Consider the following 24,737-nt stretch of genomic DNA (forward strand, 5'->3'; position numbering starts at 1 on the left):
TTCAGCTTTTGCTGATTTAACTTACAGACTACTGAAAGCTTCCTGAAGTAGGCATGGCCAGCTGCATTGTGACTTGAGGCCTGATGGACAACAGGTATCTTCCTGCTGATTTATTGCTTGCATACCCTCAGAATTAGGGCAGGGATTTCAGAGTCACCAGAGTATTAAAACACAGTCCCTAATGCTGTAGGAGAGGTACTTTGAGTGCATATTGTAGGCATCAGCAACTACAAAAACAAGTCATAAGAAATGTGGGATCTTGTGAACCTGTTCAGGTTGTTACCAGGGGATCACTTGAGCTTTCCAATGGCTGTCTACATCTTTAAGTCATGCGTTTAAAATCTAGAAAACTTTGTCTGAATTTTCTTAATCTCTTAAGCCTTTGATGCCTGTGGAGATGACAAAGATGTCAACACAGCTTTTGTTCAGTTATTGCATGTGGCCATGAGATAATCCTTCTGAGCTAAAATACTTGCAGTGCTGCTGTGCTTTTTAACATTGCTATGACTTCACTTTTAGAACAGTTCCATGACAATCTTTCCATAAGTAAACATGAGGAAGAAGAAAAAAAAAAATCATAGGATAATGCAAACTGAAAGGGACCTTAGGAAGTCTCTAGTCCAACTTCCTTCTCCAAACAGGATCAGCTGTGGGGACAGATGAGGTTGCTCAGGGCTTTACGTAGCTGAGTCCTTAAACCCCCAAAGATGAAGGCCACACAAACACTCTGGGTGACCTGTTCCATGGCTTGACCATCCTCAAGTAAAGGAGATTTTCTTTCCATTCAGTCTGAACCACTTCCAGTTCAATTTGTGTCCATTGTCTCTTGGCCTTTCTCTGGTTATGGGGGACCTCCCCAGCCTCCAGGATCTTTCAAAAATGCCAGTGGCTGACTAAGGGATCCCTGTGGCACGGCAGGGCAAAGCAGGAGCACAGGCACAGTCTGCCCACCTGCAAATGTCATGCGGGCTGCATGGTTCTGGAGGGGACATACCCTGCACCCCAGAGAAGCTTTCAGGGCAGCTGCAACTTGATGGGACTGGCAAGCATTGCTGCAAAAACAGAGCTGCACCAAATGCCACCTCTCCTGCCATGACCCAGCTCTGGACACCAAGCAAGGCAGTACAGCCCCAGCTTGTGCTCACTCTCTCCTTATCTAGGGCTTTCCACTCCTGGTCTGGGACCAACAGGGCATTCCTGGGACCAGGAGCTGGAATGCTGGAGCCCAGCCTGCCCAGGGCCTTGAAGGGAGCTGTAAAACACCAGCCCCAGCTGGGGGGGGGGCACTGGAGGGCATGGGCTGCAGTCTGCCTTCTCCTCTCCATGTCTTTCCTTGCTGCCCAGAAATTGTGCTCCGCTTTGTGAGTTTTGAGGACCAGCAAGTGACGTTTCCCCTAGAAGCAGGTTGCCTTTCATGGGAAGTTGGAGATTTACTGTGATAACCAGAAAGCAAGTTCTGCTGAGGCAAAATGCAAAGAAATTTTAGGCTAGGTTAATTGCATATGTGACTTCATGTATCCTAAGTGAAAAGTCAGATGCTTTCTGGGAACAGAGTAAATTTCACTGCAAACTGAATTGCCTGAGCAGGAATATTTGAAACCTGTGTACGAATGGCAGTGAGGTGAGGCTACGGCAGCTGTACAAAGTCTGTCTTGGCATTTGGCCATCTCCCAAACATAAATAGCAAAATAACTCATCCATCTCCAGGATCAGGAATGGCTGTGCTGGTTAACCTCAGCTTAAACCTTGTGGGTTTAATTTGGCTTTATAGCCAAATACAACTAGGTTGAAGTCAGCCAAGGCACTGGCTGGTTATGCAGGCAAGCTGTAATTTTTTATAAAACTCAGTGGAATCCATTTGCAGTGACAGATGCCATGGAGTGCATCTGCCTGATCCTTCATCACTGATAATAGAGCTGCAGATAGCTCAGTGAGCCTCTTCATCATGAATTTCCATTTTCTTTTATAGTCTTAAATATTCTCACTGCCTTTATGCTGGAAATCATATTGTACTTTTGTTTCTGTTTTACTGGGTTTTGAACACTGCCATTTTTAAGGAGTTATTATTTTTCCCCTTTGCTAAGTTCAACTCCTTATTCCTCAGCAAAAAAAGTATAACAAAAATATTTTAAATTTATTAATTTAATCTTGTCAAGTGACTTGGGAAAGTGGTAAGCTACAGATACCTTTGGTTTCTGTGTGTGTGAACCTGCAATCAAAATCAACCACTTTCATGCATTTAGGTTTTTTGTTGTTGTTGTTTACTCAGAAAAAGACACACATTTAGAGTCAGTAAATGTTGTAAAGCAGATAGCTAGCTGTGCATTTTGGGGTTTTTTCCCCACTTTTCGTATTTTTATATTTGGCATTACTTGAAAAGGGCATTCTTCTCTTCTTACAGAGAATATTAAATTGAGGTACAACTTTTCTTTGCCGTTGTTGAACTCCCAGTCCTAAATATGTTAATCTTGGATACATCCTTATGTTCAGCAGATATTGTTCCTCTGTCTTTGTCATCACTAACTCCGGCCCATCTGACAAACTTACCTTCAGAGAAGCTGAGAAATAAACTTACATGGGCTTGATTGTGTTTGGCAAGCAGCAGTAGATTTGCATTTGCTTTGAATTGGTGTATTGGCTTTCCACACTTGGTGGTATAGTCACTCCTTGTGCAAACCTCTCCCTGCTTTCATTCAATCTGAGATAAACAGATGTTTGGCAAGATGTTTAGCATCTGAAATGATCAGTCTGCTCAGATGCTTGCTCCTGCTTTATACTGCATGGCACGTTTTAGTTTGGATTTTTGAGTTATGTTATGAAGAGAACAAGTTCAGTGTCCTGTTGTGAGTTTCTCGTAGTCAAGCTGACAGCTTGTACAGAGCAACAGGCCGGTGAACAATGGGCCATCAGAGCTACCAAGAGCAGGAAGCAATTTAAGATGTACTGAGTAATGAAGAGCAAATGTACTCTCCTCACCACAACTACATAGAACCTGCTCTAAAATGTTATGACAAATCTTCTGCACCAGTCTGGCTGCAAAAGAAATATCTTGTGGAAGAGCAGAAATAGAAAGCTTTCATTCATCAGCAGTGTCTCTTGGATGGCTTTTTTCATTTTTTTCAGATTTAGTCAGATATATGAATATAGTCCACATGCCAAGGTCAATGGTACACTGCTTTCTTGCAGTAGCTACACTAGAATCATGATGTTCACGTGGGTAAGCATCAGTCTTTGTCACACCAAATACCAAGAACACAGGATTTTCTTTCTTAGATCTCTTTATCAGATATACATAATATTTCAGCAAAGCATATTTGCAGACTAAACAGTGTTTCTGGTTCAGAGATGCTTGAGTTGTAAAGGACAATTTCCCTTCTTCCTTTGGCTTTTTCCCTTCTTCCTTTGGCTTTTCATGAACCTTTATAGACTGAAGTAGATCTGTAATTTATTAAAGATAACACTTACACACTAATAGTGTTTAGGGCCAGAGAAAGACCACATTGATTAGATCTGTAGGCTAAATCAATGCCATTCAGGCTAGAAGAACAGTAAGTCTCATTATTCTAATTATGCAGCTAAAGTGATGGGGTGCTTAAAAGTGTGACGGATAAATTAGAAAGTAAACTAAGGAGCAAGATCTTTTTGACTTATGAAAGGACTGAAAAAAGGACATTAGAAATGAGAACATGCAGACTGGAACATATCACATAAAATAATGTAGTAATGATTGGGGCTTATGTGCATACCTGGCATAGATGGTTAACTAAATCAGAAACATTTGATAGATAAATGATAGAATAAGAGATAGGAAAATATATGATCTGACATCTGAGAAACTGGTTATATGTCAATGCAAGAACTGATGACATAAGTTTTTTGGACCTGGTTGCTGGGTGTCTTGTAACGTTTTGAACTAATTCACTAATGAACAACTGAACTCATTGCTCATTGAACTAATTCACTTGAGTGGTGAATTTGGACTTGAACTTGTGGCTGCTGGTAGGACAGACCAAGAGAAACCAGGCCTGATAGCTGACATGCAGTGGAGTACTTTGCATTAGTATTGGCTAAGGGGTAAAGAGCTAGTTATGCAAAAATGAAGAGGGAAGCATAGGCCTTGTAGTAAAGGCTGTAGGAGGTGAACTGTCCTGTGGAAGGAGCAGCTGCAAAGCAAATTTGACCTAATCTTAGGTTGTTTTGCTGTGTGCCTTTCTAGTAAGGAAAAAGAGTCACACTTGGAGCACATTTGGGAAATTTATGTTTACTTGACAGCCACAGAGGTTTAATGGTTGAAGAATATGAAGATGCTTATTGGCCTTGTGGAACTTCATGAGGTTTGCACAGGGCTACCTCTTAAGCCTGTCAGGGTCCCTCTGGATGGCATCCCTTTCCTTCAGCGTGTCAGCCACACAACACAGCTTGGTGTCATTGGCAAACTTTCTGAGGGTGCCCTCAATCCCACTGTCCATGTCTCCGACAAAGATGTTGAACAGTGCCAGTCCCAATACCGACCTCTGAAGACCACCACTCACCACTGGTCTCCACTTGGACATTGAGCCACTGATGGCAACTCTTTGAGTGTGACCATCAAGCCAATTCCTTATCCACCAAGTGGTCCATCCATCAAATCCATGTCTCTCCATTTTAGAGATAAGGATGTCGTGTGGGACAGTGTCAAATGCTTTGCACAAGTCCAGGCAAACTATGTCAGTTGCTCTTCCCTCATCCACCAAGGCTGTAGCACCATGTAGAACGTCAACAAATTTTTCAGGCATGATTTGCCCTTAGTGAAGCCATGTTGGCTGTCACCAGTCACCTCCTTATTTTCCAGGTGCTGGTTTGAAAAGTACATTATAAGCCACAGCAGGTTTTCCACTGCATTCTGTTTGCGTCTCTCCTATTGTATTTTAATGTTTCTCTGAAATAAGCAAGCTGTATCTTCCTTCTTTCGGTGTACAAACAAGTATTTTGTGCCAGATCACTAACTACAACATATTTACAGCAACTATTATTAGCAAATCAGATTAAATGTACCACGATGCTTTGTTTCTTGGTTTAATCAAGATTAATTCAGATATTTTTTCAAAAAGCAGGAATAGATCTCCGTATTCTTCCCTAGAATTTTAAGGAGAAGCTCTCTTTTTTTTTTTTTTTTTTTAATCTAGGTAGAAAAAATAGGAATATTGTTCAGAGCTTCTATACAAGCTCTTTCCTGTTGTTCCTTGCTGTCACTTTTGTATGGCTCATACATTTTTAGTAGTAGAATACAAATGTAAATGGCTGGATATATACTTTATTAGTATAGCCAAAGAAATAAGTGAATTACCCTAAAAAACTGTAAGTACCCCTTGAGAGTCACTGAGCCATTCACAACCCAATTTTGACTGGCAATGATTTAGCCAAACCATCTATAACTTTTATTTGAAAAACAAGGACAATTAAAGATAGGATGAGGCATTTTGGTCATGAATTATTCTGATCAGGAATGTAACTAGATTTTTATTCCAATGTCTAAATGAAATATCTCCCTGTATATCCAGTGAGTTTCATTACAGCTTCAGTTTTATTACCTCACTTTGAGAGATTTAATCCTTTTCTTGGAAACCCATTACTCTTCAGAAAGTACAAATAAAAATGAAATACAATAATAATTTTTTGAGGTGGGGGACAATAGCAGGAGAAAGGGAACCAACTTTTATATTTAAGATGACGAAACCTTTATGTTATTATTTTGTTGAGGTACTCTTACATTGTAGCAGCCTTTTTGAAAATTCAGGAAGGGCAAAGCTTAGAGGCTGTAGATGTACCTTAGCTTTGTGCCATGGCACAACCTTCCCACCTCATCAGCATTACTAGCATGGCAGTTGCTATGGTGGGTTCCTTGGAGGGTCCAGGTCATGCACCAGAAAAGTTGCTGCCTGGGACAGCGAGGAGACAGTCTCTCAGCAGCACCAAAGGAGATGCAGGACCAGCTTTGGCCTCATGATGGTGGAGGTCTAGACACTGTTGGAGCAGTTTGCTTGACTAGACTGAACAGAGAAAGTGTCAGCATGGAGCAGGTAGCCTCTCCCCTGAACCACAACCAAGAACCATCCCAGACATGTGGTAGAGGACTCTTTCGTTGCCAAAAGAAAAGAGATGGACTGAATTTCTTCTCTGTCCACCCCAAGACCTGGCATCTAACCTCAGTGATCCACCTCTGTGTCTTAAAGCCTCTTGGAATAAGGACCAACATCTCCTGGGACAAGGGGGAAGAAGCAGAGCTGCATCAGGTCAAGTTCCTTCTAGTCACTCTTCAGCAACTGGCATAAAAAAAGTGATTTTTATTCTCACATTGCTATGAATGAGTTAAGACCCATTGCTGGAGCAGGGAGGAGAGCACTGGCACTGAGGCTCCAGGGGCCAGGGTGCTGGAGATGGAAATGTGCTACCTAGGAAGAGAAATCTTGCAGAAGCTGAGTATTAATAGGTCCAGCACGTTTCTTTCCATGAAAGCCACTTCCCAGAAAAGAATAATTTTGGATTTTGGGGTAACCTGGAAAATGTTGCTCTTCACTCTTCCTTCCCTTTCTTGCTGCAGTTTTCATCAGTGTCTAGACATTTATAAATCCAAACTATTTTTCGCATGAAGGGTAAAGATTAATGCTTCAGAATAGGTTTATCTTTTTAACAGTGCTGTCAAAGGCTGAAGCATGTTACCCACAGTTTAAAAAAATTGCATCATAGATATTTTCTCTCTGAAAACAAATCTGCTCTTTTGAAACGTGGATAGAAATAAAATTAGTGTGTTGGTAGGTAAAAGTAAATTTTAAACCTATTTTACTGCATTTGTGCAGACAAATGCAGCATAAGGCTTAAAATATAACTCAAGAAAAAATGAAAAAATGAAAAAAATGAAAAAAGAAAGCTAAGAATTGAGATGTAAAGGTAATGAAACAGAACAGTGAAAAATTCCTGCAATGAAACTTGGTGGTAGTCTTTAAATGCAAAAGCCACGGGATCAGACTTTAAAAATTACTGGTGCCCAGCTGTAGTGTGTGTTTCGCTTTTTGAAGTCTAAAAGTTGACATGAAAATTATGGGAAAAAGCCAACCGATCCTTCTGCACACCAGTGATGTAACTCATATGACACACCCCTCTGAGAATAAAAAAACCAGGAGTATTCCAAACATGAAGCTGTGTGAAACCTTTGCTTCTATTAGTACCTATGGAAAGTTACAGGAATGGAATAGACTATAACATCCTATGTACATAGGAAATGTTTTATTGAAACTGTTTTCAGTATAAAGGTAGGTAGATTTTCACCTACTAATTGTTTTTATGTAAATGATAAAAGACTAGAGGGGAATATAAAGTCTCAATCTACAGATAAGTTTTTAAGACAGATGACTGTAGTTAAACTCACAGGAAATGAAGACTCAATGGAAATTGGACCTGAAGCACATGAATAAAAGACGGGAAAAGACTAAGTGAAGGAATTCAAATGACTCTAAAGGAAACAGTGCCACCTTACAGGAAGATACCTCATCCCTGTAGTTTTGTAAATGGAGTGCCTACAGAAATGTCTTCAACCACCATGAGGACAGAACTTCTCTTGAAATTATTATCCTAAGTACCAACAGTACACCGCCACAGAGCTGACTGCAGTGCGCTGGGGATACGCACTAGCCAATGTCACGGACAGCCCATATTCTCAGAAGTATGTGCTGTGGATTATGTGCATAGGTATTTAAGAAAAGCATATATTTATCCCAGAAACCTTTACCTACCAGCTCTCTGCTTATTTCCCGCTATGGCTCCTGCTTCCCAAGATCTTCCCCTTTCTTTTTTTCTGTTGATTATCTGATTGTTTTCCTGGAATGGGAGACTAGTTATCTGAGGCACTGATGAGATGTGAAAATATAACGCCTAGCTCGAGAAGCCAAGTCAGTCAAGCTACAGCAGCGTTAAACCCAGCACACAGCTCATTCACTCTGCCTTGTCAGTGAGTTTGGCAGCCTGCTGTCATCTCTGTGCTGCTGCATCTAGACTGCTCCTGGTACTCAAAGTGGGTAGTCTGAGGTTTGTGTGGTTGTTTCTGCGCTATGCAGAAGCCAATCTTCAGCACACCCTGACCTTCCCTGTTGTGCTTTTAACTCATGTAAACAGTCTGAATTTTTTGCCTCTCAGCCTCTTCTAGAAGAAACAGTGCTCAGACAGCACAAGGATAAGGTACTGTTCACCAAAGCTCGGGTGGAGACAAACTGGAAGTACCAAGAGACCTTGTTCTGTTTTGCTTCTTTTAAAGGATTTGTCAAAAAGCTGGAGTCCAGCACACCCCAGGGAACTCCTGTCTTCCTGAAAGGTTTGAGTCAGGCTAGCCATGAGTCAAGCTGGTGGGTGCAGAACGAGTAGTGCTTTCAAGCCTGATGCTGTCATTAAGCAATCTTTTCTGATTTAAAAGGTTAGCAAGCAAACAGAAATAAATAAGAGGTTTTCTTTTACTTCACAAGAACTCGCACAGTACAGTCTCTGACAGAAGTGTATATGCACGTGCACACACAGGCACATGCAAATATCCATCACAGCTGAAAAATCAGACTTAAACCAGACCTAATTATGTTATCACCAAGAGGAACAAAAAAGAGCATTATTTGCTATGACTTTAGTTTTTTGAAGGCTCGCTTCCTTAAAATAACGTTGCTGAAGATGGTGATAGTAAGCTGGATATGTGGAGGAGGCTTCCCAAGAGCCAGATAACTACAGAAAAGATTGCCAGTGAATAAGAGATGCAGTCTTCTGGTCACAAGGGAAAACCCTTTCACCCTAATTTGAGGATGAGCAGCTTTGCAGCTATGTAGCTGTTTCTTGCTCTTACACAGATACTGCTCTATACTTGATCTTATTAATACTGACAGTAGAAGTCTTAAGCATATGTTTCCTATCTTGGACTTTCTTTTCCTTACAGGATGGGAGGTCACCCCAGCAATCAAGCCTTTAGTTGAAAAATTGTTTAACACATTGTCATAAGTACATGAGCAGCTTTTTTTTTTTTTTTTTAAATTGAGTGCTAAGTTGCTAATTGATTTTACAGACTAGTAACAGACCTCATATTACACAGTGAGGTGGATGCCATGTAAAGTCAACCCAATTCCACAGAGAAGAGCAAGATTTCAGGAAGTTTCAGCAGAACATGCTAAGTCCAGGCTACTGCTTTGGAGGTACTTTGGGAAAACCTTTGCTAAGGCTGTTCTTAGTGTGAGCAACAGGGATTGTAACTGATGCTCTAAATCCCCCTTTGAATGAATGCATGTAGAAACCAAAACCTGTTTTCTTGAGCTTGGTTTTTGGAAGGAAATTTAAAGAAAAGGACCTAAAGGCTTTCCCCAGTCCAAGGTCTATTGTGGACCTCCTGTTCTGGAAGAATTACATGTATGTTTCTAAAAGGTGTCACCCAAACCAGAGACTAGTAATAATGTCCCCTTACTATATACAGAGCTACTTTGCCACTTGCTCTTCTGCTCAACTGCCTGGTTTCAGTTATAGCTGTCTCGGCACAGATGGCTTCCTGAAATATTGATCTAAGCCTTTCTTTGGTTATGTTACTCACTTTAACTCCCTTTTGCCCCCAGATATTTCTCAAATAGACAATGAGCCCTGACAGCAGGACTATGCTAGCACTGGGTTTCAGTAGCAGTACTGATGCCAAACACACTGTCCTTGCACATCCTAATTGCAGCTGGGGCCACAGGTAGGGCCAGCAGCTGGTACACCATGTAGAGAAAACCTCACGTGTGGCCTGGGCTCCATATGCAGGCTTCATTTCTATTCCATTTTTGCTCCTTGGCAGGAGCTCTGAACTGATGCCAAGCCTACAGGCCAGTTCAAGATTGCCCCTGTATTGTGTGATGCAGGGGTAAATAAGATTTGTCAAAAATACAAGCATAGGAGGTTTCAGACAGCTCCTGGGAGCCAGCAGCTCAGGTTTGTATAGACAAAGCTTGGGACAGCAGCCAGCTGTGCCATCTGCACTGGGATGGTGCATGGCCAGCCGTTGTGCCTGTGCTCTGCTGAGAAGCCCCTTCTTGCAGCATCCACTCCTGCCCACAGCCTGGGCCAGCTGCCTGCAACCTGGCACCAGTAAACACATGTGCTGGGAAAATACTGCCTGCTAGCTCTGATGGTCTTAACATCTGTAGCATGGAGAGGTCTCCTGTGGCTATACTTAAGGTCTGCAGAAAGCTTTGACATGTCAAAAGCAGCATAAATGCTAAGCATTTTTATTATTGTGCATAGGAGGCCAAGTTCTGATAGTCACTTAAGAGATTTAATTCTACTTTATAAAGCACACTTGGTGACAGAAAGTGTAATAAAAGCCCCAAAGTTCTAGTATAATATCCAATAAAGCCACTAAACAGATTTATTTTTTTCTTGTTGTCGTCGTTAAAAAGGAGAAGGAAGACCTTAATCTGCTCGAAATGCAGAGCACAGTCAGATGCTAATTGTAGAAATAACAGATGCAGGCAATCTCCCTCTATCTCACTTTCCTTTTTCAAAACTAATATATTTTTCTTTCTTTTATGCAATCCATCCTGCTGACCTGCTCGGGCACAGGTCTCTGCTTGCAAAGCAAGTCCAATTGACAGCAAACCTTCTGCTTCCAGATCCATAAATCTTCTCCCATAAGTGCTTGGGTATTGGTTCAGAAAGCAGGCGGTGAAATAACAGCAGAAAAGCATCTTGAGCGGTTTGAAAAAAATCCTCCACTGAATGCAAAAGAATAATAATAAGAAAAATGAATTGGAAAAAATAAAGGTATTGAAAATTAATTGTCCTGTCCCTCTCAGCTGCAACTCCAGGAATGTATTTTTCAGCTCCATCATGTATTTCCTCTACGGAGAAGTCCAAAAGGATTTCAAGTGGAGAATTAAACAGATCGTTTTCTGCAAGCTGCTAGAACCTACTACAAAATTACATCCTTTCTGTAGGAATGTTGTGGTTTGGGTTTTTTTTTCAAATTTCTTAACAAGCCAGAACTAAAGCTTAAACTGCACTTCAGAACGCGACTTGGGGTTCCTCCTACTCCATCCCCTTTCTGGAAATAGCGCTGGTGGCTGAGGAGCCATCGGTGAGGTGAAGCTGCTGCTTCCCACCGCCCCCGGCGGGGCCGCAGCCAGGGATGCGCTGGGCACCGCATCAACCTTGGGGACCACGGAATTTTTCACCGCGAACCCGAACTGTTCTGTGTGTTCCTCGTCGCCACCTGCTGCCACTTTTGAAATTACAGCCTGAGCTGCCATCGCCGGGAAGCGATTCCTGGGGAACCCAGGAGCAAAGCTGCCCGCCGGCCGGGTCTGCAGGCAGCCGGCCGGGCAGGGGTGCAGCAGGGTCCGGTCTCGCAGCCCGGGCTTCTGGAGCCACCAGTGTCCTTGAACTCGCCAGCACTGCCCTAACACATGGGCACTATGTTTTTCCCAGGCGCAGGTACAATGCAGAACGTTGTAGCTGTACCCAAGCAGCAAAACAGGTACTAAATACCGCTGCTCTCCATCATACTCCATGCTGGGAGCTATTTGTAGGAAGCAAATAGAAATGGAAAGGTTTACTTCTTTATTCATTCAAATTAGAAACGAAGGAGACTTAGAAAGAGGGCAATGCTCATGTAGCTTGAGAAGTTACAAAACCACAGAACATTATATATATTTGAGATTCTCAGATAGATAGGTATCCCAAACAGACATCTGTCTGCCTGCCTGTCTGTCACCATTGTATCCTGGGAATATATATAGTCAACAACAGAACAACTTATCATGTCTTCTCTCTTCTTGTAATAATCTCAGTAATTTACTGGGGCTGTATATTAAAACGTCTTCCCCTACCGCTAGGCATTTGCATACATCCATCAACCAGCTTCTATACGTGGGATGGCAGATGATTTAATACTGCCAAGAAGGCTTAAGATGTGGATAAATGTTTTTGTATGGATTGTTAATACTGTCATGCCAAAAGTAAGGAGGCCAAAGACATGACCTAGACATAATGACCGGCTGGCGAAATCCTGGAAATATCACTGGCTGGGGGAGGGGAATATCATCGTATTTAGGAAAGATTTTAAGAAAACAAATATCCGAGCATGAAGAATAGAATTTCACTCTAATCATTCTTAATTCATATAAAAAATCAAGTTTCTTGAGTGATGTTACTGATGCATCTGCAGTCTGAGCCTCCAAACAGTACAAAGCCAAATATGTGCATGCCTGATCTGCCTGGACACTGGCCGAGATGAGATAGATGCATGCCCTGGAGCTGTTCTGCATACAGGATGGCAATAGGGGGTACCAGGAATGGCAGCAGGAGGGTATGTACCTGTGGCTGGGACAGAAATAAGTTCAGTAACCATGGACAGCCTCTTGAGGTGAAAAACAAGTAGATTAATACTAAATACTGGTAATTATTCAAATTTTGTGAAGAAATTACTTTTGCTGATAGGAAGTTTCTCAACTACAATTTGAATGCAGGTCTCTCTTGGCTTCTTTTGGGGGGGAAAAAGTGTAAAATCTTAGTAGATGAGAAAATGTTATCATTACCTTACAGCCATACCTAGTCAAGCATATTTTATGTATTTATTTTTTTGTTTTTTATTGACACAAACCCTGAAGTTTCAGGAAATCAACAGAAAACCAAAATACCACCATTAGAACTGGATGCTTTGCCATCCCTGTGTGTACCTTTCTTCCTGCCATCCCAGATCTGCTCAATCCTCCTTCCCAGTCTGCCTCGCAGCCAGGCATGAGCTATATACTCAAACCCAACTGAACTCAAACACATGAACTTAGCTCACACCTCATGTTTTCCCCAAGTGGTGTCAGTGCTTCAAGGTTTGAGGAGGCAGCATCTTTTATTCCATGTCTATGGTGCATTTATTACAGATATTTTCAATGCTTTGAGAATGCAAACAAGTAATAGCGATTTGAGAGATGTATGTCTCTTGTTAATGTGCTTTACCTAAGTCAGAGTTCCAGTTGTTTGTCTGAGTGAGAACCACAGCAGGTGCCTTTGTTAATTAATTTAATATTACAAGATAGAACAGAGAAATATATACAATTCTCTACTGTACTCCACAAGAACTTCCCAGAAGAAATACCTACTAGTTTTACTGAACTGATTCTTACCCTAGTAACCAATAGAAAGAATTTAAAGGAATCCGAGGCTCCTTATCGATGAATTTAACATTATAAGCAACTACTTTTTCAATAAAATATTTACTTTTCCTACCTCGGCACTGAGAAAGATTTTGAATTACAATAAGTGCCTGGTGCTTACGCCCACCTCTGCAGTTTCATTTGCAGCACAAGGCATATGAGTGACTCGTCTGCAGACATACTGTGAGCGAGGAGCTCAGCTGGGGCCAGAGGGACCCACATGCTTTGCTCTCTCTTTTTAATCAATTGGCCTTCTTTTCTCCAGGGTATTGCCCAAACATGTAAGGATTTAAATTCCTTAAGAAAGAGGAAAAATTTAGATTGTTTCACTCACAGAAATGTGGAAACCAAATCCTTGCTGTGGAAGCTGGAGTTTCTGTTGGGATTAAAGGAGCTTGGCCAATTCACCCCTAAAGGTCTAACCTATTGCCTTTTGCTGCTGTATTATTTTTGTCACGGAAAGTTCATGTTTCCAATTGGCTTTGGCTTAGTGGATGGCTGTTGAACTAAAAGCATTTTTTAACATTTCACTTAGCTCTTCCATATCCACAGTCGATGTGTCTCAATTTCCATTTCAAATAGAGCTCAGATCTGTCTAATCTTTTGCTTCTTCAACATTTTCAAGGAACTGTAAATTCCACAATTTAATTAATGGGTCAAAGAGGCTGAGCCTTCTTCATGCAAAATAGAACCTTACAGTGATTAATTAAAATTGCTATCACTGTTCCAACTTGCTAGATAGACTTCAGCATTGCATGTTCTGCTAAGGACATTACAGTGTCCAAAACAAAGTGTGCTAAACTTAGAGAAGCAAAGAGAAATGTGATTATTACGAATGGGGGAACATTTTTTCCCGTATGCAAAGACCAATTTCTAAAGGACACTGTCAAGAGTTATGGTGTACTTAAATCTGATCAGCATTAATATTAACTCTCTTACGCTGTGCTGGCAGATGTCTCTGGAGTCCAGATAGCTTTTAACCACACACCATTTTAACCTTAAAAATGGAGGAGGAACAAAAGTACTATTTATGTAAATTCTGAAAAACAACAGTGCATCATACAGTCTCCATTGGCTCTTGTAGAAGCAGCTGAGTAATGAGAACTAATTTCCGGAATTATGTTGACATGCTTTGGGTATGTAGAAAGCAGCAAACACGAAACAATTTGAGATGCCATCAGCCATGTTAGGGAGAAATCTTTTAGACAACAGTCTTTCATCTGCTCTTATTTCAGAAACTCTAAGATGCTGCATGACTGAAAAAGATAAAATACTGAGAAGCACGTGTTAGTCTCTCTTAGCTTGTTTGCTTGGTCATTAAGGAGGACAGGTAATATGTGATTGGTTCTTTTTAATACCAGCTTCAGTTTTTGTGGAGTGATAGCACTGTAATAGCCAACCATCATGGTTTGGCTAATCTGTGTTTAAAGGACTTTGAGTTTTGCCTTGATTCTCTGTATATGTCATAGTCACAATATCCTGGTGCCTGAAGAAGGATGTAAATGCGTTATCTGTTTTCCTATCAAGATGACTTATCTGTTTTCTTATCAAAGAGGTGCTCAGTTTGCAACTAGGGACCAAAGGCCAAAACATCAACAGACGCTTGCATGGAGAAATGAAGCTAGGTTATTGTTCCAATGATGTGTCTCTGGGGGTGACCTCAGGTCAGGGGCGACCTCACTGGGAATGTTGCATCACTCTGCTCCCAGTTGCTTAGTACTGCGCCAGCTTCCTCCAGTTCTGCACGAGAGTCATAAGGGCTCTGAGCTGGTCATGAGCCTATAGCAACACTGTCTCTTGCTGATGATCTTTAAGCAGCCCTTGAAGTGGACTCCATGCTGTAAATCTGAAAGTGGCACTTTGTGACCAAAGAGTGTTTTCCAGCACATGTGGGACTCACTGCGCCAGAGCTAAGGTACCACCCATTTTATTAACACATTAATACGGACCATCTGCATCATCACCATCATGTTGGAAGGGGAGTGGGATAAAAAGCACATCTATTCCATGGGCTGCGCTTCACACCTAGTATAGGAGGCATGCTTAGAAAAGCCGAATCTTAACCACTTTCTTGGGTCAAATTGCAGATTTACAGGAGTTTCTACCAATGTTCTGGACAGTAAGGGCAGAAATACTTGTGCCAGGGGTAGAGTGATAGGCAGCACAAGATGCTGAAATGGTAATACTCAGCAATACATTACTTCATGTCTAGATGCCTTGGGCAGCTTGTCATTTGTGAATGCAGTCGCTTTCTCCCATCCAGTATAGGAGAAGTCGGGACATTTCCACCCTGTACGATGAAAGAAGCCCTGTGCAGAGATCTGAGAGTATGCTTGAGCATGTGATAGCTCAAGTTTGGTGTCGTTGGGATTGCCAATGTAGCAGCTAGGAATGAGGGGGGCCAGCAAAATGGAAGATTTTGAGTTATTCTCAATTGAACAGATCTGTCATTTACTGTGTGATTTAGTCTCTTGTGCCTTTCTCTCTAGAAAATACAGTCATTACACTCTTCAAAAACCTTCTCTTGAGCTCCCAATGAGAGGATTCCCTGGGAGAAACAGCAGGTGAAGTTCCGGCAGTGGATAAAAAAGTCATTTCGCTTTGTGCATTTACGAAACCTCAACTTAACCTGTTTTCCTTCTTTCATCCATACACACACGTCCTATTGCTAGCAGATCCGCCCTTCAGTTAAAAGTTTAAATGCTGATCAGCATGAGTTGACTTTAATCACCAGGTAAAGGCCACTGACAAACAGCTTTCCCAGTATGGAACCTGTACATACTTTTTCCCTTTCCACACTGCATTTAGATTTGGAATTAACCCCCCGAGCCCCCCACTAGCATGACATCCAGACGACACTAGCATTACCATCTGCTAAATGACTTAACAGCGCAACCCAAGTCACCGGCTGACAGTGGAAGGTGCCGTTGGATTTGTAGCTCAAATCCCGCTCCAGGCCCTCATCCCCCCATGTTATATTTATTCCCTTGGCTGCTGGATGCCGAGTCCTGGGCTCTGGCTGCGAGAGCAGTGAGCACTGGGGCTCCGAAGCCTGCGAGCACAGGGATGCTGAGGGATGCTGAGGGGAGCGACAGTGGGTGGCTGCCCTCGGCACAGCACAGACAAAGCGCGGAGGCCGGTTCCCTGCAGCAGCAGGCAGCAATTGCCATGACAACCAGCAAGCTGATTACTCAATTACAGCGTTCCTTTTAAAAAGTGACATAAAGCCAAGGGACAACACATCCTTGGCGTCCCGTGGTGCTTGATTTTCAAAGCACCGAGCTATGTTTAACTTTTTAATATACCTTGTGATTATGTTTGCCAACCTAGTTCTGGATCTCTTTTTTATTATTATTATCATTATTATTATTTTATCCCCATGTTCTCTGAAATGCTGAGAAAGTAAAAAGCTACTTAAAACATACATTTTTTCTTGTTGCAGGGAAACATGCATGTGCAATGAACACTGAGTGTAAAAGCCTTACTGGCAGGGGAGGACAGTGACAGATAGACATTCAGGAAAGTGCTGGAGCCATGACCGATTTAGCAAAATGTGCCAAACCTGTGCCAAGAAACCTCAACAGGGTACTCATGCGGCAGTCTCTGAAACTGAGTTGTCTCTTCATGCTGTGCATTCTTTTCATACTTAACATGCTACTGTAGCTACCACTGTGCTGTTCTCAGAGCTGATGTATTTTTCATCCTTTTGTGTGAGTGTAGATTACTGGATATTCTTCTACAACATAAGAGAAAGAGCTGAGCATATACTTGTGATATTGGTTTTCATTGTTTTGTTTAGATCAGCTCAGATTTATCACGCCAGCTGTGCATGAACTGATGAATTCCTTTGTTTTTCATAGGGATAAAACTGCTTTTATAGCACCTTGAGGGTCTGGTCAAGGTCTTCATCATGCTGCACATGATAGACGTGGACAATGAAAGACATCCTGTACCAAGCGAAATAGGCCAGCCAGGGTAATGCCAGGGAGGAAAATAGAAGCACAGAAATAGAAAGGAGCTGTGCTGCTGACCTTGCCTGGATTCCTAGGGTCATAGAGTAATCTAGGTTGAAAAGGACATCTACAGGTCATCAGATCAAGCAGACTCAAAGCAGGACCAAATTCAAGGTTAGGTCTACTTTCAAAGTTAGTAGGCCTTTTCCAGCCAGGGAAAAGGACAGCTCAGGTCGTTTTCCAGCCAAGTCTGGAGTATCTTCCATGGGCAGAAATGTCCCAGGCTCTCTGGGCCCCGGTTTAAAGGTTTAACCACCCTCACTGCTCTCAGTCTAGCTATGTCTATCATCTTTCCTGCACAGTGATGCTCTGATCTAGGTCTGCTTTCGCAGATCATGGGAACATCTCTACATGACTTCTCATGGCAATGCTCCAGAATGAAACTGTTTTCACATTTTCTTCCTTCCAAATTGGGTAGCCAGCTTGAAACAGCTCTTGGATTCTGGAGGAAGATGTCCCAAAACAGTAGTTTTACTTACAGTGCTCACTCACAATTAAGGTAAAGAGCAAGGCGTGGGATTTTAAACCTATAACTTGTAAAGGACTGGGTGCTGCTTGGTCTGTTCTGAGGTAATGTCTGGGTTTGTTAGAGAAGTTTTTACAAGCATTTTTCACTTATCTTTGAAATTGCTGAGAGGTTCATGTTGTAAGCAGACAGTGTGACTCTAGGGAGACAGATTAGCAGTATTACAGTCACCATTCCACAATTTCTTGACAGTTTTTTCTTCCTTTCTCCTCTCTGAGTTTGATCATCTCCCCACACCGGAGATCGTCCACTTCAGCCCTCATGGCCTAAGACTGAAGATTCACTTACTGTGTTCTAAGGAGGAACCTTCTCCTAGTCATGATTTCAATATTAATACTGTTGGCAAAGAAAGCCTGAAGATCTATTTGCTGAGCAGTGGTACGGCATGGCATCCCAAGATGTTGATTTCTTACAATATTCAGTCTCTCAATAAACTTCATTGAACTTAAGAGGTATTCACTTTTCAAAACCACATCACTTTTATTAATAAGGGGAGACAAAACCCTTCTTTCAATCATGTCTCTTATGTGTGGGGAGGCAAGGCTGTCAAATCGGCACATGGGTGGATTGGTTTCTCGAGCACAGATTTCCCTGTGTGGGCAAGGAGGTAAACTGGCCCAAAGACTTCAAGCTATGGGTGACAATTCAATTCTAGCAAAGAAGATCCTCCCCAGCCACTTCTTTTCCACTTTGATCACTTTGGACTAAGGCCACCTCTCCTCAGGCTGCTGCTGAGGAAGGGGCACTGTTTAAATCTCAGCTGTTTGGATTTCGTAGCACACTTCAAAGGTCTTCCCAGTATTGTTAGTGTTCTTGCTTCATGGGACCCAGCTGAAAGTATAGCATTTAAACTTGGCACTGGCTCCAGCCAGACTGATGGGCAAAATGCAGAACTAAACTGGTGAGTCATCTACTGAGGTTTCACCTGAGGCCAAGGGGGAGCTGCTAGACAGAAGTTCAGAGCACGGCTGCTCTAACAAAGGTCAAGGCTTGTTCCCCTGAGCTCTTGCTCACTATGAGGACATATTGGTTCTCCTTTCCCCACCCAAATACACATACACACACTGAATGCACAGGTTTTGCCTTTAACCATGTCTTACTTGAATGTTTATGGGAAGGAAAATCAGCCAGGCTGGAGAATTTGGTGTTTCTGATGAACTAGACTGCATTGATGACATCTAGACTATCACCTGGGTCCACTCTCAAGGTCTAGAAGTTCCTAAATCACAGACTGTGAGGGGCTAGGAGAGTTTACCAAAGAAAAGGTCACTCCATTTTGTTGTCCTCTTTCCCCTAAGCACTCACTACTGAGCGCTATCAGACACGGGGTAAGACCTATTTAAATGCCCAGGGTATTACTGGGCAGAGCTGAGCAGCAGGTGCTCTGCAGGGGAACACTGAGGGCTCCTTTAGTCTCTCAGAATGGAAGAAGCTTCTCCATCCCCCCCTCAAATGGCAGAGCTATAACTCAAGGTCCAACCCATTCAATGAACACTGCAGAAGACAGATGGGTATACGACCTTTTCCCATTCCCTCAGATCCTCTTAAATTGATTTGTGTAGAGAATAAACAGCAACGACGTGCTGAGGGGAATGAAAAACCACAACAAATGAACTCTTCCTATGCATGTATTTACTCGTGCCATGTCCCTCTTCAACATATTTAAGCTAAACTGTAGTCCTCAGTGAAATGATTGATTAAAAAGTGCCCGATTATTTTAGCATTGTTTGCTTTGCAAGCTGCATGTGGTATTTTATTTCAAAGCTATGAAAATAGAATGCGATTCTCCAATTCATGAGAAAAAATAGCTGAAGAGATGGTTTCCCGGTCAGCTCATTTCAGTGTATGATAGAGTCATCAACCTGGTGCTGTTGCTGTGCAAACGAGGGAGCTGGCCTGCAAGCCATCTGTGTGAGACGGTGCAAGATGTGACTTGCACAGGTGTTTGTCAAGAAGGTAGGGACAAGTTCAGAACACCAAATTGCTGCTTTCTGCTCCTTATTTAATGAGTCAGCTTCCCAGCCAAGCACGCTCTAGAAAGCAGAGGTAGATAGGAGCAGCAGGAATATTAACAGCTCTGCCACAATCCATTTCCTGCGCCCACACGTTACAAAGCAGCAGAAGTGTCCTGGTCACACATGGCCATATGTGAATGACTGGACAGAGTAGGATGGAGGTATAGGACAGCTAACACAGAGTTAGCATTTCTGCCCTTAGCCCTGACTATATGATCCCATTGTTTGTTGCTTCAGAATATACGTTGTATTGTGTGCAAGTGCATATGCTGTGCTTGTAGAGTTACAAGAACTTTGCGTTCACAAGCGTGGAGTGTTACCTCATGCCAGGGCCCTACTACAGAGACAAGAGAGTAAGTGACAGTGTGAGTGCCCTGATTCTGAATCGCCAGATTTCTTCAGGTTTCTCTTTCCACCTTCTTACTGCTGCTTTTATTTTATTTCACCGCAGAGCCTGAAAGTTTGGAACATAACCCAAACTGACCTAATCTAACTGGCCATAAGTTTGATGCTGGATCTAGCTTTAAATCTGGCCTTTTGGGGGGCGGGGGGGTTGGACCAGGTGGCTTCCAGAGGTCTTGCCCAGCCCCAGTGATTCTGGACTTCTGTGCTTTCTGCCAAGGAGAGACAGCAAAGCAGCCATCGTTCCAGTGAGATTCATTCAGCATTTTTCATTTATGCACTTCAATACTGAGAAGGGCAGAAAATACCATCAATTTCCTTGGGAGCTGTGAGGGCAGAGTCTGGGGAGCTGAGGTGAGTAGCCATAATGCACTTAAGTCAGTGGTCAGCCAGAAATATAGCGAAGGTAACCCTGCCAGATGGCTCTGCATAGCCTTAGCGTCCAGCTGCTATTCTGCATTTCTGGGCACCCAAATACACAGCGCAAAGCTTAGCCAGGGGGTTGTGCCACAGACCCAACCTCATTTCTGTACGTGCACTTGATCTGTCTAAATAAACCTACTCTCTGAAGTCAGTAGAGAGAAAAGGGAATCTCAAAAAGGTGACAGATCTACAGTGAAGTGGAGCACTTTCACTGACTATAAGGCCCAAAGGGGCCTTATAGGATGCAGAGGTACGTGAGCTAGTAAAGTATGATGGGACAAATGCAGGCAAAAATAATCTTGGTATGTAAGAAAGTTGTGCAAAACTGCACCTTGTCCCTTTGCCTTCTTTTCATTAAAAGGTCACTGAGAACCATAGGTGGGAAGCCAAATCTCACTAATAATGGGCAGGCACATATATGCTCAAAAAGGCAGGTACATAACTGATATATATGGTCTGCAGCGTAGTGTATATGATATGCAGTGTTTGAAATGGGCTGTGTATAACAGGATGCCATCCTGTCTCCTGTCAGAGCCTCACACACAGATAAGGGCATTTTTCAAAACAATGGTAGCAAGCTAAAGAGGATTCAGGCCGGGATAGCTAAACTTCCAGTTGATATATGTTTACATCATTACTTATTGGGAGTACACTTTCTTTCCGTTGGTTAGTTGAACAAGAACACTCCTCAGATGTAATATATCTTTTGTGAGGGGACTAAGTTGTTTCCTCTCTCTCGCTCCTGCCTTTATCCCCTGCCTTCACCCTCAGTGGTAGCTTCTCCTTGCTGTGTAAAGACAACAAATTAAACGTAGCCATTGCTTCTCTTTCTCCTACTTCTATTTATTTTGCAAATGGTAATGATAAATCACTTAAGGGATCCATTTTGTGTGCAACAGGGCTGTGCATTTGCAAGTTTTCTCAGTGTGTCGTTATTTTCTTTCATGGTCATAAAGCCATGCTTCTGAAGACTCCTGGGGATGATCAACCGTGATGCTGGATGAGATGAGCAGAGACCTCAATTTTCATTTATTCTCTCTGGTTTTTATTTTATTTATATATTTTTGAGAAACCGGAGTTTAGACAGTTTAATAGACTGGAAAAATAATTGAGAGGAAGATCCAAATCTCTTTCCCCCCTCTAGGGACACACAAGCCATTTCATTAGAGACATAGATGGTAAAGAAGTTTGCACTGTTATCATTAGTGCTTTTGTTTTGTGATAACCAGTGTAAAAGCAGAATTCAAAGAGAGAAAGTGATACCTGCTTTCACCTGATAGCTCCACAGTGAAAGGGAACTGCTGGCAGGTAATACAGACAGGAACCCAGCAGGCTGAGCAACTCATGCAATTCATGCTATAGAGTAGCTGCCAATGCAGCTTGCAGTAGATGCATCTCCCAAGCATAAGGTGTGGCTGCATGGAGGTGGTCAGGAGCAGGAAGCAATGGCAGCATCGGAGGGACCACAAACATGGGTCAGCAGCCGTGTTTGTCCACATGCTGTCACACAGCACAGCACAGAGCTTCATATGCCCTCAAAACAGCTGAGAGATACTGCACTCTTCTTCTGTTTGATTGCAACTTTCCATCCTCCTTCAAACCCCACCTCCCATTTCTTGGTCTTTGAGCTCAAAGACATCCACAAGTCCTTGAAATCCTTTCCTTAGTCTACAGCAAGTACACTGTTTTTCATCAGTCTCTGCTCCTTGTGATATCCATTATGGATTGGGATCTGCAGTCAGGCTTGGGTCACCAGGTTTATTAAATGAACCAGTCAGCTAGCCCTTGTATCACTGGTACTCAGGTGCTGAAATTCTATCCAACATCCAGTCCATTGGATGTTGAAAGACCAAATTAATTGGAATTTTTATCGAAATATGTGCACTGCACCTTCACACGCTCACTGAAATTGAGATTTTTCTTTACCATGTAGTGTATGATCAAGGGAACAGAGACAATGAGTAATTCATTTTACCAAATAGGTCGTTAGACTTTCTTTTTTATAGAGCAGTTGTTAATTGCTGTAATGTATATTCATCTTATGTGCATGTAATGTATGATATTATTATTTCCATTTTAAAAGGATGTGATTATTATATAGTGCTTTCCAGCATTTATATCACCCTTATCCTTCTTCAGGTGAAGATAACACAGAACATCTACTTGCAGAATTCCTGGAGCTCCAATTTCCCATCATTTCTCCTGAATCAAGTGCTATCAAAACAGTGCCATCAGGTCCCTGAAAATGGGAAGTCAGAAAATATAGCCCTGCTTGAGGGTGTTGAGTTTCGTTTTACAGCCTCATTACTGCTGTTGCCCTGTATATTAATTTGTGCTGTGTTGGGACATTTCCTCTGCTCTGGTTAAATCACTATTATCAGCAAATGCCCTCTATAAACCTGGCACAACAATCCTGTCAAAGACAACAGATATTAGCAAATAACGATGCTCTGACCTGTGTAATGTTCTGTGGTTCAGTTCCCAAAACTGCAAGTCAGCTCTCCCTCATAAGCTCTTCATTAGAGCTTCAGTAATTTCTGAAGCAAATGAAGAATCAAGAACAGCCACTCCTAATTAGAAGACTTTTCTCCTAGGGTGTCATACAACAAGGACAAGAGGAATCATCTCCCATCTGTTCAGTAGGAGCCCCAAAGTAAGTATCTATTCACTTAGGAGATCTACACATCAGCCAGCACCTGCTGGGCTGGGTGCTGCACAGACACACGATCTGTTGCAGGTGGACTAATCTAGACCTCAAAAGTACATCAGCACGGTTAATTAAATAGATGCAAACCCCTAGAATCAGATGGATCTACAGCCACCAAAAGAAGGCCCTGCCTCCAATGAGCGTTAGGGTGTTGGGATCAGTCTTGTTTTTCCAGTTGTTTTATTCTATTTTTGTTACTTTGTGAGAATACAAATAAAGATGAAGCAGAGGTGTGAGTTCTGCTTCTCCATCCAATACAGCTTTTAATATATAAAGCTGAACAGAAACACTTAATCAAAATGCTTCATCTGTGTCAACAGTTCTAATGGCTTGCGATGGCACCACTAATGCATGGACATCTATCATGCCTCTGCAACAGCAAGATACCCTAAGGAATAATTTAGGGACCTTCTCCCAGGAATATTGCTCTGTGTGAAGTCAGTATTTTATCCACTTCTCCAATGGTTGTATTGTTTATGACAGTTTTATACAGCTGTGGTATTACTGTTATTTATCTTCAGACCCCTCAGATGATGCTGTGTCCTTATGTTGCCCTATATGCATAAGAAATCTTGGCCTCTACTTCCATTCTTCAGAACAGAGAGGGAGGAGAAGGTCAAATCTGTGACCCTGGGGAGATTGCCTTTGCAACCAGCATTTAGAAACGGAGATGAGATGCTTTGGAAGATGTCTTTGCTACCTTGTACATATTTTCCACAGCACTAGTTCAGTTACAATGGAGTGATTTAGATCCCAGACAGGCTAATATCTTGCTGAGGCTGCCAGCTGAGTTCCTTTGGCAGGACATTTGGGGCTAGCTCATCAGTTGTTCAAGTATCTGTGCATGTAACTGATAAAGCTGGATATTTTTTTTTTAATCATAGGAGTAGAATGAGTTTGTGAAAATGCAAGTGCAGAAGTTGTTAAACCTCTTCACCTGACGTCAGGATTTGAAAAGAGTACTCAGTGTCTACTGTGAAGTGGGCTCTTCATCAGAGTCTACCAATGTTTGGGAACAATGAGTCCTTTTTTATTCATTTTGTTATGTTTATATTAGCCTTTGCAACTACTTACATAAGTATGGGAGTCCTTAACCAATTTTAGAACATGTCCAGTGTTTTTTTGCTGTTTCTAGATTATTTGTCTCAAATTAAGGCTGATCTTCCAGTGACTGACTTCCAGCTTTTGACAGCCTACACAGATACTTAAGAGAGAGCTGGAAAAACAGGATTTTTAATGAAATAAATATGCAATAGTTAAATATGCTAGAACAACACATGTGACAGCTATGCCCCTTGCCCTCCACTGGGAATATCATCATCTGATAGCATGGCAGTAAGACACAAAATTTGAGATCTACCTTTGCAAAGCTATGAGGAACTGGGTTGCTCCAGGAAACCTCCAGTCCTGACAAACTGACATGAGATTCCTTCCTTGCAGTTCTTTCTGCAACTAACCGCAGATTCTTCT

This window comes from Falco cherrug, chromosome 8 (assembly GCF_023634085.1).
Source record: "Falco cherrug isolate bFalChe1 chromosome 8, bFalChe1.pri, whole genome shotgun sequence".
NCBI lineage: Eukaryota > Metazoa > Chordata > Aves > Falconiformes > Falconidae > Falco > Falco cherrug.